Here is a 12,500-nt window from a genome sequence, read left to right on the forward strand (position 1 = left end):
AGAGGAGAGAGAGAGAGGATGGAAAGAGAGAAGAGGAGAGAGAGAGGGAGAGGATGGAAAGAGAGAAGAGGAGAGAGAGAGGTAGAGGATGGAAAGAGAGAAGAGGAGAGAGAGAGGTAGAGGATGGAAAGAGAGAAGAGGAGAGAGAGAGGGAGAGGATGGAAAGAGAGAAGAGGAGAGAGAGAGGGAGAGGATGGAAAGAGAGAAGAGGAGAGAGAGAGGGAGAGGATGGAGAGAGGAGAGGAGAGGAGAGGGAGAGGATGGAGAGAGGAGAGAAGAGAGAGGAAAGAGAGAAGAGGAGAGAGAGGAAAGAGAAGAGGAGAGAGAGGAAAGAGGAGAGAGAGAAGAGGAGAGAGAGGTAGAGGATGGAAAGAGGAGAGAGAGGGAAGAGGAGAGAGTGAGGGAAGAGAGAGGGAAGAGGAGAGAGGGTAAAGGAGAGAGAGGGAAGAGGAGAGAGAGGTAGAGGATGGAGAGAGAGAAGAGGAGAGAGGGAGAGGGTAAAGGAGCGAGAGGGAAGATGAGAGAGAGGTAGAGGATGGAGAGAGAGAAGAGGGGAGAGAGAGATGAGAGAGAGGAGGGATGGAGAGAGAGAAGAGGGGAGAGAGAGGAGGGATGGAGGATTAGATCGAGAATAAAGGAGAGAGAGGTAGAGGATGGAGAGAGAGAAGAGGGAGAGAGAGGAGGGATGGAGGATTAGATAGAGAATAAAGGAGAGAGAGGTAGAGGATGGAGAGAGAGAAGAGGGGAGAGAGAGGAGGGATGGAGGATTAGATAGAGAATAAAGGAGAGAGAGGTAGAGGATGGAGAGAGAGAAGAGGGGAGAGAGAGGAGGGATGGAGGATTAGATAGAGAATAAAGGAGAGAGACAGCAGAGCGAATACCTTAACTTGTTTCCTGCGGTTCTCGTTCTCATCCAGTGGCTGTCTGATGACGATGGGCTCACGCACCTCCGAGATCACCTCCGCCACCTGGTGCACACACACAGGTTACAACTTTCACTACACCTTTATCTACTGTGAGTGTGTGTGTGTGTGTGTGTGTGTGTGTAACCTACGGTCTGAATGCGTCTGTGGTCGTCAGGTATCAGGGTCAGTAGTTTCTCCGTCAGCAGAGAGACCAGAGAGGGAGGAGTCTGAGGTAGGACCAGCATCTCCTGTAACACAGCCACCACACGCTTCCTATACGCACACAGAGAGAGAGTTACATGAACACTTTCTGTAGCACCATATACAAGGAGAAAGATAAACCTGATTAACTTCCTGCCCGACTAGACGCACTGTCGTTGAATCAACCAATGGTGGTGTACCACGTCATCGACTGAGTCGTTAGCTGATATGTTAAAGAGATCAGATTACTGTATCATGTGATGTGGTTAGTTGAATCAACCAATGGTGGTGTACCACGTCATCGACTGAGTCGTTTTCTGACATGTTAAAGAGATCAGATGACTACATCATCTGATGTGATAAATATCTATCCAGGCGTCTGTTATGTAGTCAAGCACAAACTCAACCACTGATGGCTACATTGCCTCTCTCACCCATCCCCTCCTCCCATCACCCCCTCCTCCACCTCTCTCACCCATCCCCTCCTCCCATCACCCCCTCCTCCACCTCTCTCACCCATCCCCTCCTCCCATCACCCTCCTCCACCTCTCTCACCCATCCCCTCCTCCCATCACCCCCTCCTCCACCTCTCTCACCCATCCCCTCCTCCCATCCCCTACTCCTCCACCTCTCTCACCCATCCATCCCCTCCTCCCATCCCCTACTCCTCCACCTCTCTCACCCATCCCCTCCTCCCATCACCCCCTCCTCCACCTCTCTCACCCATCCCCTCCTCCCATCACCCCCTCCTCCACCTCTCTCACCCATCCCCTCCTCCCATCACCCCTCCTCCACCTCTCTCACCCATCCCCTACTCCTCCACCTCTCTCACCCATCCCCTCCTCCTCCACCTCTCTCACCCATCCCCTCCTCCCATCACCCCTCCTCCACCTCTCTCACCCACCCTCCTCCCATCATCCCCTCCTCCCATCACCCCCTCCTCCACCTCTCTCACCCATCCCCTCCTCCCATCACCCCCTCCTCCACCTCTCTCACCCATCCCCTCCTCCCATCACCCCCTCCTCCACCTCTCTCACCCATCCCCTACTCCTCCACCTCTCTCACCCATCCCCTACTCCTCCACCTCTCTCACCCATCCCCTCCTCCCATCACCCCCTCCTCCACCTCTCTCACCCATCCCCCCCTCTCACCCATCCCCTCCTCCCATCACCCACCCCCCACTCTCACCATCCCCCCCCTCTCACCTTCCTCCCTCTTCATTGGTATCCAGACAGCCGGTGAGGTGGATGAGTTGTTGAGAGATGAACTCTTTAGTCATCACCAGCTCCAGCTGAGCAAAGTCTCCTTTCTGCTCTTCAGACAGCACCGGACACACTTCATATACCTGGTATTACACATTAGTTATAACACTTCATATACCTGGTATTACACATTAGCTATAACACTTCATATACCTGGTATTACACAGTAATGGTTATAACACTTCATATACCTGGTATTACACAGTATTAGTTATAACACTTCATATACCTGGTATTACACATTAGTTATAACACTTCATATACCTGGTATTACACAGTATTAGTTATAACACTTTATATACCTGGTATTACACATTAGTTATAACACTTTATATACCTGCTTTACACAGTAATAGTTATAACACTTCATATACCTGGTATTACACATTAGTTATAACACTTCATATACCTGGTATTACACAGTAATAACACTTCATATACCTGGTATTACACATTAGTTATAACACTTCATATACCTGGTATTACACAGTAATAGTTATAACACTTCATATACCTGGTATTACACAGTAATAGTTATAACACTTCATATACCTGGTATTACACATTAGTTATAACACTTCATATACCTGGTATTGCACATTAGCTATAACACTTCATATACCTGGTATTACACAGTAATAGTTATAACATGTTAACACTACACTGTCTTCATATACCAGTTATAACATGTTAACACTACTACACTGCCTTCATATACCAGTTATAACATGTTAACACTACTACACTGTCTTCATATACCAGTTATAACATGTTAATGTAGGTATACATCAGTTATAACATGTTAACACTACTACACTGTCTTCATATACCAGTTATAACATGTTAACACTACTACACTGTCTTCATATACCAGTTATAACATGTTAATGTAGGTATACATCAGTTATAACATGTTAACACTACTACACTGCCTTCATATACCAGTTATAACATGTTAACACTACTACACTGCCTTCATATACCAGTTATAACATGTTAACACTACTACACTGTCTTCATATACCAGTTATAACATGTTAACACTACTACACTGTCTTCATATACCAGTTATAACATGTTAACACTACTACACTGTCTTCATATACCAGTTATAACATGTTAATGTAGGTATACATCAGTTATAACATGTTAACACTACTACACTGCCTTCATATACCAGTTATAACATGTTAATGTAGGTATACATCAGTTATAACATGTTAACACTACTACACTGTCTTCATATACCAGTTATAACATGTTAATGTAGGTATACATCAGTTATAATGTTAACACTACTAAACTGTCTTCATATACCAGTTATAACATGTTAACACTACTACACTGTCTTCATATACCAGTTATAACATGTTAACACTATTACACTGCATTCATATACCAGTTATAACATGTTTATAATAATGTAGGTATACATCAGTTATAACATGTTAATGTAGGTATACACATCAGTTATAACATGTTAACACTACTACACTGCATTCATATACCAGTTATAACATGTTAACACTACACTACTACACTGTCTTCATATACCAGTTATAACATGTTAATGTAGGTATACATCAGTTATAACATGTTATTACTACACTGTCTTCATATACCAGTTATAACATGTTAACACTACTACACTGTCTTCATATACCAGTTATAACATGTTAACACTACTACACTGTCTTCATATACCAGTTATAACATGTTAACACTACTACACTGTCTTCATATACCAGTTATAACATGTTATTACTACACTGTCTTCATATACCAGTTATAACATGTTAACACTACTACACTGCCTTCATATACCAGTTATAACATGTTAACACTACTACACTGTCTTCATATACCAGTTATAACATGTTAACACTACTACACTGTCTTCATATACCAGTTATAACATGTTAACACTACTACACTGTCTTCATATACCAGTTATAACATGTTAACACTACTACACTGTCTTCATATACCAGTTATAACATGTTAACACTATTACACTGCATTCATATACCAGTTATAACATGTTAATAATAATGTAGGTATACATCAGTTATAACATGTTAATGTAGGTATACACATCAGTTATAACATGTTAACACTACTACACTGCATTCATATACCAGTTATAACATGTTAACACTACACTACTACACTGTCTTCATATACCAGTTATAACATGTTAATGTAGGTATACATCAGTTATAACATGTTATTACTACACTGTCTTCATATACCAGTTATAACATGTTAACACTACTACACTGTCTTCATATACCAGTTATAACATGTTAACACTACTACACTGTCTTCATATACCAGTTATAACATGTTAACACTACTACACTGTCTTCATATACCAGTTATAACATGTTATTACTACACTGTCTTCATATACCAGTTATAACATGTTAACACTACTACACTGCCTTCATATACCAGTTATAACATGTTAACACTACTACTACACTGTCTTCAAATACCAGTTATAACATGTTAACACTACTACACTGTCTTCATATACCAGTTATAACATGTTAATGTAGGTATACATCAGTTATAATGTTAACACTACTACACTGTCTTCATATACCAGTTATAACATGTTAACACTACTACACTGCCTTCATATACCAGTTATAACATGTTAACACTACTACAATGTCTTCATATACCAGTTATAACATGTTAATGTAGGTATACATCAGTTATAACATGTTATTACTACACTGTCTTCATATACCAGTTATAACATGTTAACACTACTACACTGTCTTCATATACCAGTTATAACATGTTAACACTACTACACTGTCTTCATATACCAGTTATAACATGTTAATGTAGGTATACATCAGTTATAACATGTTAACACTACTACACTGTCTTCATATACCAGTTATAACATGTTAACACTACACTGTCTTCATATACCAGTTATAACATGTTAATGTAGGTATACATCAGTTATAACATGTTAACACTACTACACTGTCTTCATATACCAGTTACAACATGTTAATGTAGGTATACATCAGTTATAACATGTTAACACTACTACACTGCCTTCATATACCAGTTATAACATGTTAATGTAGGTATACATCAGTTATAACATGTTAATGTAGGTATACATCAGTTATAACATGTTAACACTACTACACTGCCTTCATATACCAGTTATAACATGTTAATGTAGGTATACATCAGTTATAACATGTTAACACTACTACACTGTCTTCATATACCAGTTATAACATGTTAACACTACACTGTCTTCATATACCAGTTATAACATGTTAATGTAGGTATACATCAGTTATAACATGTTAACACTACTACACTGTCTTCATATACCAGTTACAACATGTTAATGTAGGTATACATCAGTTATAACATGTTAACACTACTACACTGCCTTCATATACCAGTTATAACATGTTAATGTAGGTATACATCAGTTATAACATGTTAATGTAGGTATACATCAGTTATAATGTTAACACTACTACACTGTCTTCATATACCAGTTATAACATGTTAACACTACTACACTGTCTTCATATACCAGTTATAACATGTTAATGTAGGTATACATCAGTTATAACACTACACTACTACACTGTCTGGACACACCTAGCAGCAATGTTTCTCTGGTTGGCAGACAGCACTGGCAGGCCCTTCACATATCTAGAGAGAACAGACGGGAGACAATGGACTGTATTCACAAAGAGGCTCAGAGGAGGAGTGCTGATCCGGTCCATATCACTATAATCTAACAGGCCAAACTGATCCTAGATCAGAACTCCTTCCTTGAGACAGCGGACACAATGGCCTGTCAGAGTACTGACCCTAACATCTCTACAGTCTACCTACACGCTTCCAGTCTAGATATCACTAGGACTAGTCTTAAAATACTGGTCCTATAGACTGACGACAGACTTGAGTCAGTGTTTCCCCAAACCTCTCCTCCAATACCACCAAGCCTGTCCAAGGATTTGATATATTCCACGACTAGCAGAGCTGATGTACCCTGGGAAAGGGTTGGGGGGTACTGGCTAGAGGTACATACAGGAGAGGGTAGGGGAGTTGACATATGTGATGTGATGTAGTCAGGGTGATGTAGTGGGGGTCTTACCCGTAGTCAGGGTGATGTAGTGGGGTCTTACCCGTAGTCAGGGTGATGTAGTGGTGGTCTTACCCGTAGTCAGGGTGATGTAGTGGGGGTCTTACCCGTAGTCAGGGTGATGTAGTGGTGGTCTTACCCGTAGTCAGGGTGATGTAGTGGGGGTCTTACCCGTAGTCAGGGTGATGTAGTGGGGTCTTACCCGTAGTCCGGGTGATGTAGTGGTGGTCTTACCCGTAGTCAGGGTGATGTAGTGGGGGTCTTACCCGTAGTCAGGGTGATGTAGTGGGGGTCTTACCCGTAGTCAGGGTGATGTAGTGGGGTCTTACCCGTAGTCAGGGTGATGTAATGGGGTCTTACCCGTAGCCAGGGTGATGTATGGGGTGTAGTGGGGTCTTACCCGTAGTCAGGGTGATGTAGTGGGGTCTTACCCATAGTCAGGGTGATGTAGTGGTGGTCTTACCCATAGTCAGGGTGATGTAGTGGTGGTCTTACCCGTAGTCAGGGTGATGTATGGGATGTAGTGGTGGTCTTACCCGTAGTCAGGGTGATGTAGTGGTGGTCTTACCCGTAGTCAGGGTGATGTAGTGGGGGTCTTACCCGTAGTCAGGGTGATGTAGTGGGGGTCTTACCCGTAGTCAGGGTGATGTAGTGGGGGTCTTACCCGTAGTCAGGGTGATGTAGTGGGGTCTTACCCGTAGGCAGGGTGATGTATGGGATGTAGTGGTGGTCCTACCCGTAGTCAGGGTGATGTAGTGGTGGTCTTACCCGTAGTCAGGGCGATGTAGTGGGGGTCTTACCCGTAGTCAGGGTGATGTATGGGGTGTAGTGGGGGTCTTACCCGTAGTCAGGGTGATGTAGTGGTGGTCTTACCCGTAGTCAGGGTGATGTAGTGGTGGTCTTACCCGTAGTCAGGGTGATGTAGTGGTGGTCTTACCAGTAGTCAGGGTGATGTAGTGGTGGTCTTACCCGTAGTCAGGGTGATGTAGTGGTGGTCTTACCCGTAGTCAGGGTGATGTAGTGGTGGTCTTACCCGTAGTCAGGGTGATGTAGTGGTGGTCTTACCAGTAGTCAGGGTGATGTAGTGGTGGTCTTACCCGTAGTCAGGGTGATGTAGTGGTGGTCTTACCCGTAGTCAGGGTGATGTAGTGGTGGTCTTACCCGTAGTCAGGGTGATGTAGTGGTGGTCTTACCCGTAGTCAGGGTGATGTAGTGGTGGTCTTACCCGTAGTCAGGGTGATGTAGTGGTGGTCTTACCCGAAGTCAGGGTGATGTAGTGGGGGTCTTACCCGTAGTCAGGGTGATGTAGTGGGGTCTTACCCGTAGTCAGGGTGATGTATGGGATGTAGTGGTGGTCCTACCCGTAGTCAGGGTGATGTAGTGGTGGTCTTACCCGTAGTCAGGGCGATGTAGTGGGGGTCTTACCCGTAGTCAGGGTGATGTATGGGGTGTAGTGGGGTCTTACCCGTAGTCAGGGTGATGTAGTGGTGGTCTTACCCGTAGTCAGGGTGATGTAGTGGTGGTCTTACCCGTAGTCAGGGTGATGTAGTGGTGGTCTTACCAGTAGTCAGGGTGATGTAGTGGTGGTCTTACCCGTAGTCAGGGTGATGTAGTGGTGGTCTTACCCGTAGTCAGGGTGATGTAGTGGTGGTCTTACCAGTAGTCAGGGTGATGTAGTGGTGGTCTTACCCGTAGTCAGGGTGATGTAGTGGTGGTCTTACCCGTAGTCAGGGTGATGTAGTGGTGGTCTTACCCGTAGTCAGGGTGATGTAGTGGTGGTCTTACCCGTAGTCAGGGTGATGTAGTGGTGGTCTTACCCGAAGTCAGGGTGATGTAGTGGGGTCTTACCCATAGTCAGGGTGATGTAGTGGGGTCTTACCCGTAGTCAGGGTCATGTATGGGATGTAGTGGTGGTCCTACCCGTAGTCAGGGTGATGTAGTGGTGGTCTTACCCGTAGTCAGGGCGATGTAGTGGGGGTCTTACCCGTAGTCAGGGTGATGTATGGGGTGTAGTGGGGTCTTACCCGTAGCCAGGGTGATGTAGTGGTGGTCTTACCCGTAGTCAGGGTGATGTAGTGGTGGTCTTACCCGTAGTCAGGGTGATGTAGTGGTGGTCTTACCAGTAGTCAGGGTGATGTAGTGGTGGTCTTACCCGTAGTCAGGGTGATGTAGTGGTGGTCTTACCCGAAGTCAGGGTGATGTAGTGGGGTCTTACCCATAGTCAGGGTGATGTAGTGGTGGTCTTACCCGAAGTCAGGGTGATGTAGTGGTGGTCTTACCCGAAGTCAGGGTGATGTAGTGGGGTCTTACCCATAGTCAGGGTGATGTAGTGGTGGTCTTACCCGTAGTCAGGGTGATGTAGTGGTGGTCTTACCCGTAGTCAGGGTGATGTAGTGGTGGTCTTACCCGTAGTCAGGGCGTGTAGTGGGGGTCTTACCCGTAGTCAGGGTGATGTAGTGGTGGTCTTACCCATAGTCAGGGTGATGTATGGGGTGTAGTGGGGGTCTTACCCGTAGTCAGGGTGATGTAGTGGGGGTCTTACCCGTAGTCAGGGTGATGTAGTGGTGGTCTTACCCGTAGTCAGGGTGATGTATGGGGTGTAGTGGTGGTCTTACCAGTAGTCAGGGTGATGTATGGGGTGTAGTGGGGGTCTTACCCGTAGAGGTATTCAGCGAAGGTAGCAGCCTCGGGCAGCAGCTTCTCCAACATCTCCTCTCCTTCATCCCCTTTAGTCTTAACGAACTCACACAGAGCTCTCCAGTACAACACGCTCTCACAGGACAGAGACCCAGCCGGGACCAGCATCCTACAGAGAGACACAGTCAGTGTGTGAGAGAGTCAGCCAGACGGCCAGTCGGTCAGCCAGTCGGTCAGACAGCCAGCCAGCCGGTCAGACAGCCAGTCAGCCAGCCAGCCAGACAGACGGCCAGTCGGTCGGCCAGCCAGACAGCGTGTGTGTGAGCAACGGGGGTCAGTATATGTGCGAGTGAGTGAGCAGGGCGGTGTGTGTGTGTGTGTGTGTACCTGTCGTCCAGCTGAAGGCGGTGGTGGAGCAGCTGGTCCTGAGGTGTGTGTGTGAACAGAGCGGTCAGTGTGTCCAGGGCGGTGTGTGTGTGTGTACCTGTCGTCCAGCTGAAGGCGGTGGTGGAGCAGCTGGTCCTGAGGTGTGTGTGTGAACAGAGCGGTCAGTGTGTCCAGGGCGGTCTGAGAGCAGTTCTCTACATCCAGTTTGTGTAACAGCTCCAACACATCACCCTGGAGAAGATTCAGCCAGGCTGGGAGGAGACGGACCTGCACCACCTCCCTCACCGATTCTACAACACAGACAGAGTTATAGACACACACCGGAAAATGTATAGTGTGTGGGGGGGGTTCCTCCCCTAAATGTTTGTTTTATTTTTTATTTTTAAGTGGCTGGGCCATTCAAGGACATTCAGAGACTTGTCCCGAAGCCACTCCTGCATTGTCTTGGCTGTGTGCTTAGGGTCCTGTTGGAAGGTGAACCTTCACCCTAGTCTGAGATCCTGAGCGCTTCTGTTCATCTTTGCCTCGATCCTGACTAGTCTCCCAGTCCCTGCCCCTGAAAAACAACCCCACAGCACAATGCTGCCACCACCATGCTTCACCGTAGGGACGGTGCCAGGTTTCCTCCAGACTTGACGCTTGGCATTCAGGTCAAAGAGTTCAATCTTGGTTTCATCAGACAGGAGAATCTTATTTCTCATGGTCTGAGAGTCCTTCGGGTGTCTTTTGGCAAACTCCAAGCGGGCTGTCATGTGCCTTTTGCTGAGGAGTGGCTTCCATCTGGCCACTCTACCATAAAGGCCTGGAGTGCTGCAGAGATGGTTGTCCTTCTGGAAGGTTCTCCCATCTCTACAGAGGAACTCTGGAGCTCTGTCAGAGTGACCATCGGGTTCTTGGTCACCTCCCTGACCAAGGCCCTTTTCCCACGATTTCTCAGTTTGTCCAGGCAGCCAGCTCAAGGAAGAGTCTTGGTGGTTCCAAACTTCTTCCATTTAAGAAATGATGAAGGCCACTGTGTTCTTGGGGACCTTCAATGCTGCAGAAATGTTTTGGTACCCTTCCCCAGATCTGTGCCTCGACACAATCCTGTCTCGGAGCTCTATGGACAATTCCTTCGACCTCATGGCTTGGTTGTTTGCTCTGACATGCACTGTCAACTGTGGAACCTTATATAGACAGGTGTGTGCCTTTCCAAATCATGTCCAATCAATTGAATTTAACACAGGTGGACTCCAATCAAGTTGAAGAAACACCTCAAGGATGATCAATGGAAACAGGAAGTACCTGAGATTAATTTCAAGTCTCATAGCAAAGGGTCTGAATATTTATGCAAGTAAGGTATTTCATTTTTATATAAATGTAAAGAAATGTCTAAACCTGTTTTTGCATTGTCATTAAGAGGTATTGTGATGTCATTAAGAGGTACTGTACAAGCCGACGAGGTAAACAGACCAACAAGCCGACGAGGTAAACGGACCAACAAGCCGACGAGGTAAACGGACCAACAAGCCGACGAGGTAAACAGACCAACAAGCCGACGAGGTAAACGGACCAACAAGCCGACGAGGTAAACGGACCAACTAGCCGACGAGGTAAACAGATCAACTAGCCGACGAGGTAAACAGATGACCTAGCCAACGAGGTAAACAGATCAACTAGCCGACGAGGTAAACAGATCAACTAGCCGACGAGGTAAACGGACCAACAAGCCGACGAGGTAAACGGATCAACTAGCCGACGAGGTAAACAGACCAACTAGCCGACGAGGTAAACAGATGACCTAGCCGACAAGGTAAACAGATCAACTAGCCGACGAGGTAAACAGATGACCTAGCCGACGAGGTAAACAGATGACCTAGCCGACGAGGTAAACAGATGACCTAGCCGACGATGTAAACAGATCAACTAGCCGACGATGTAAACAGATCAACTAGCCGACGAGGTAAACAGATGACCTAGCCGACGAGGTAAACAGATCAACTAGCCGACGAGGTAAACAGATGACCTAGCCGACGAGGTAAACAGATGACCTAGCCGACGAGGTAAACAGATCAACTAGCCGACGAGGTAAACAGATGACCTAGCCGACGAGGTAAACAGATGACCTAGCCGACGATGTAAACAGATCAACTAGCCGACGAGGTAAACAGATCAACTAGCCGACGATGTAAACAGATGACCTAGCCGACGAGGTAAACAGATCAACTAGCCGACGAGGTAAACAGATGACCTAGCCGACGAGGTAAACAGATCAGCTAGCCGACGAGGTAAACAGATCAACTAGCCGACGAGGTAAACAGATGACCTATTCTACGGGCTTGTCAAGTGTGTGTGTGTGTGTGTACCTGCGGCATCGTGGAGACCCTGCTGCAGCAGACTGACTCTCTGGGCGATACTCAGAGCTCTGATGTGGACCTTGTCTGACAGGACCTGAAACACACACAGTCATTAACAACTTTACATTTAAACTGGGTTCAGGTCTGTCAGGCCAGTTTAGTGTGTGTTTAAACTGGGTTCAGGTCTGTAAGGCCAGTTTAGTGTGTGTTTAAACTGGGTTCAGGTCTGTCAGGCCAGTTTAGTGTGTGTTTAAACTGGGTTCAGGTCTGTCGGGCCAGTTTAGTGTGTGTTTAAACTGGGTTCAGGTCTGTCAGGCCAGTTTAGTGTGTGTTTAAACTGGGTTCAGGTCTGTCAGGCCAGTTTAGTGTGTGTTTAAACTGGGTTCAGGTCTGTCAGGCCAGTTTAGTGTGTGTTTAAACTGGGTTCAGGTCTGTCGGGCCAGTTTAGTGTGTGTTTAAACTGGGTTCAGGTCTGTCAGGCCAGTTTAGTGTGTGTTTAAACTGGGTTCAGGTCTGTCAGGCCAGTTTAGTGTGTGTTTAAACTGGGTTCAGGTCTGTCGGGCCAGTTTAGTGTGTGTTTAAACTGGGTTCAGGTCTGTCAGGCCAGTTTAGTGTGTGTTTAAACTGGGTT

General features: G+C 46.0%; 1 pseudogene; it reads right to left on the bottom strand.

Moving 5' to 3' along the window:
• LOC121843498 overlaps nt 1-12,500 on the bottom strand; it is a 29,678-nt pseudogene that overhangs the window by 11,233 nt on the left and 5,945 nt on the right.

This window comes from Oncorhynchus tshawytscha, unplaced genomic scaffold (genome assembly GCF_018296145.1).
Source record: "Oncorhynchus tshawytscha isolate Ot180627B unplaced genomic scaffold, Otsh_v2.0 Un_contig_18449_pilon_pilon, whole genome shotgun sequence".
NCBI classification, from domain to species: Eukaryota; Metazoa; Chordata; class Actinopteri; order Salmoniformes; family Salmonidae; genus Oncorhynchus; species Oncorhynchus tshawytscha.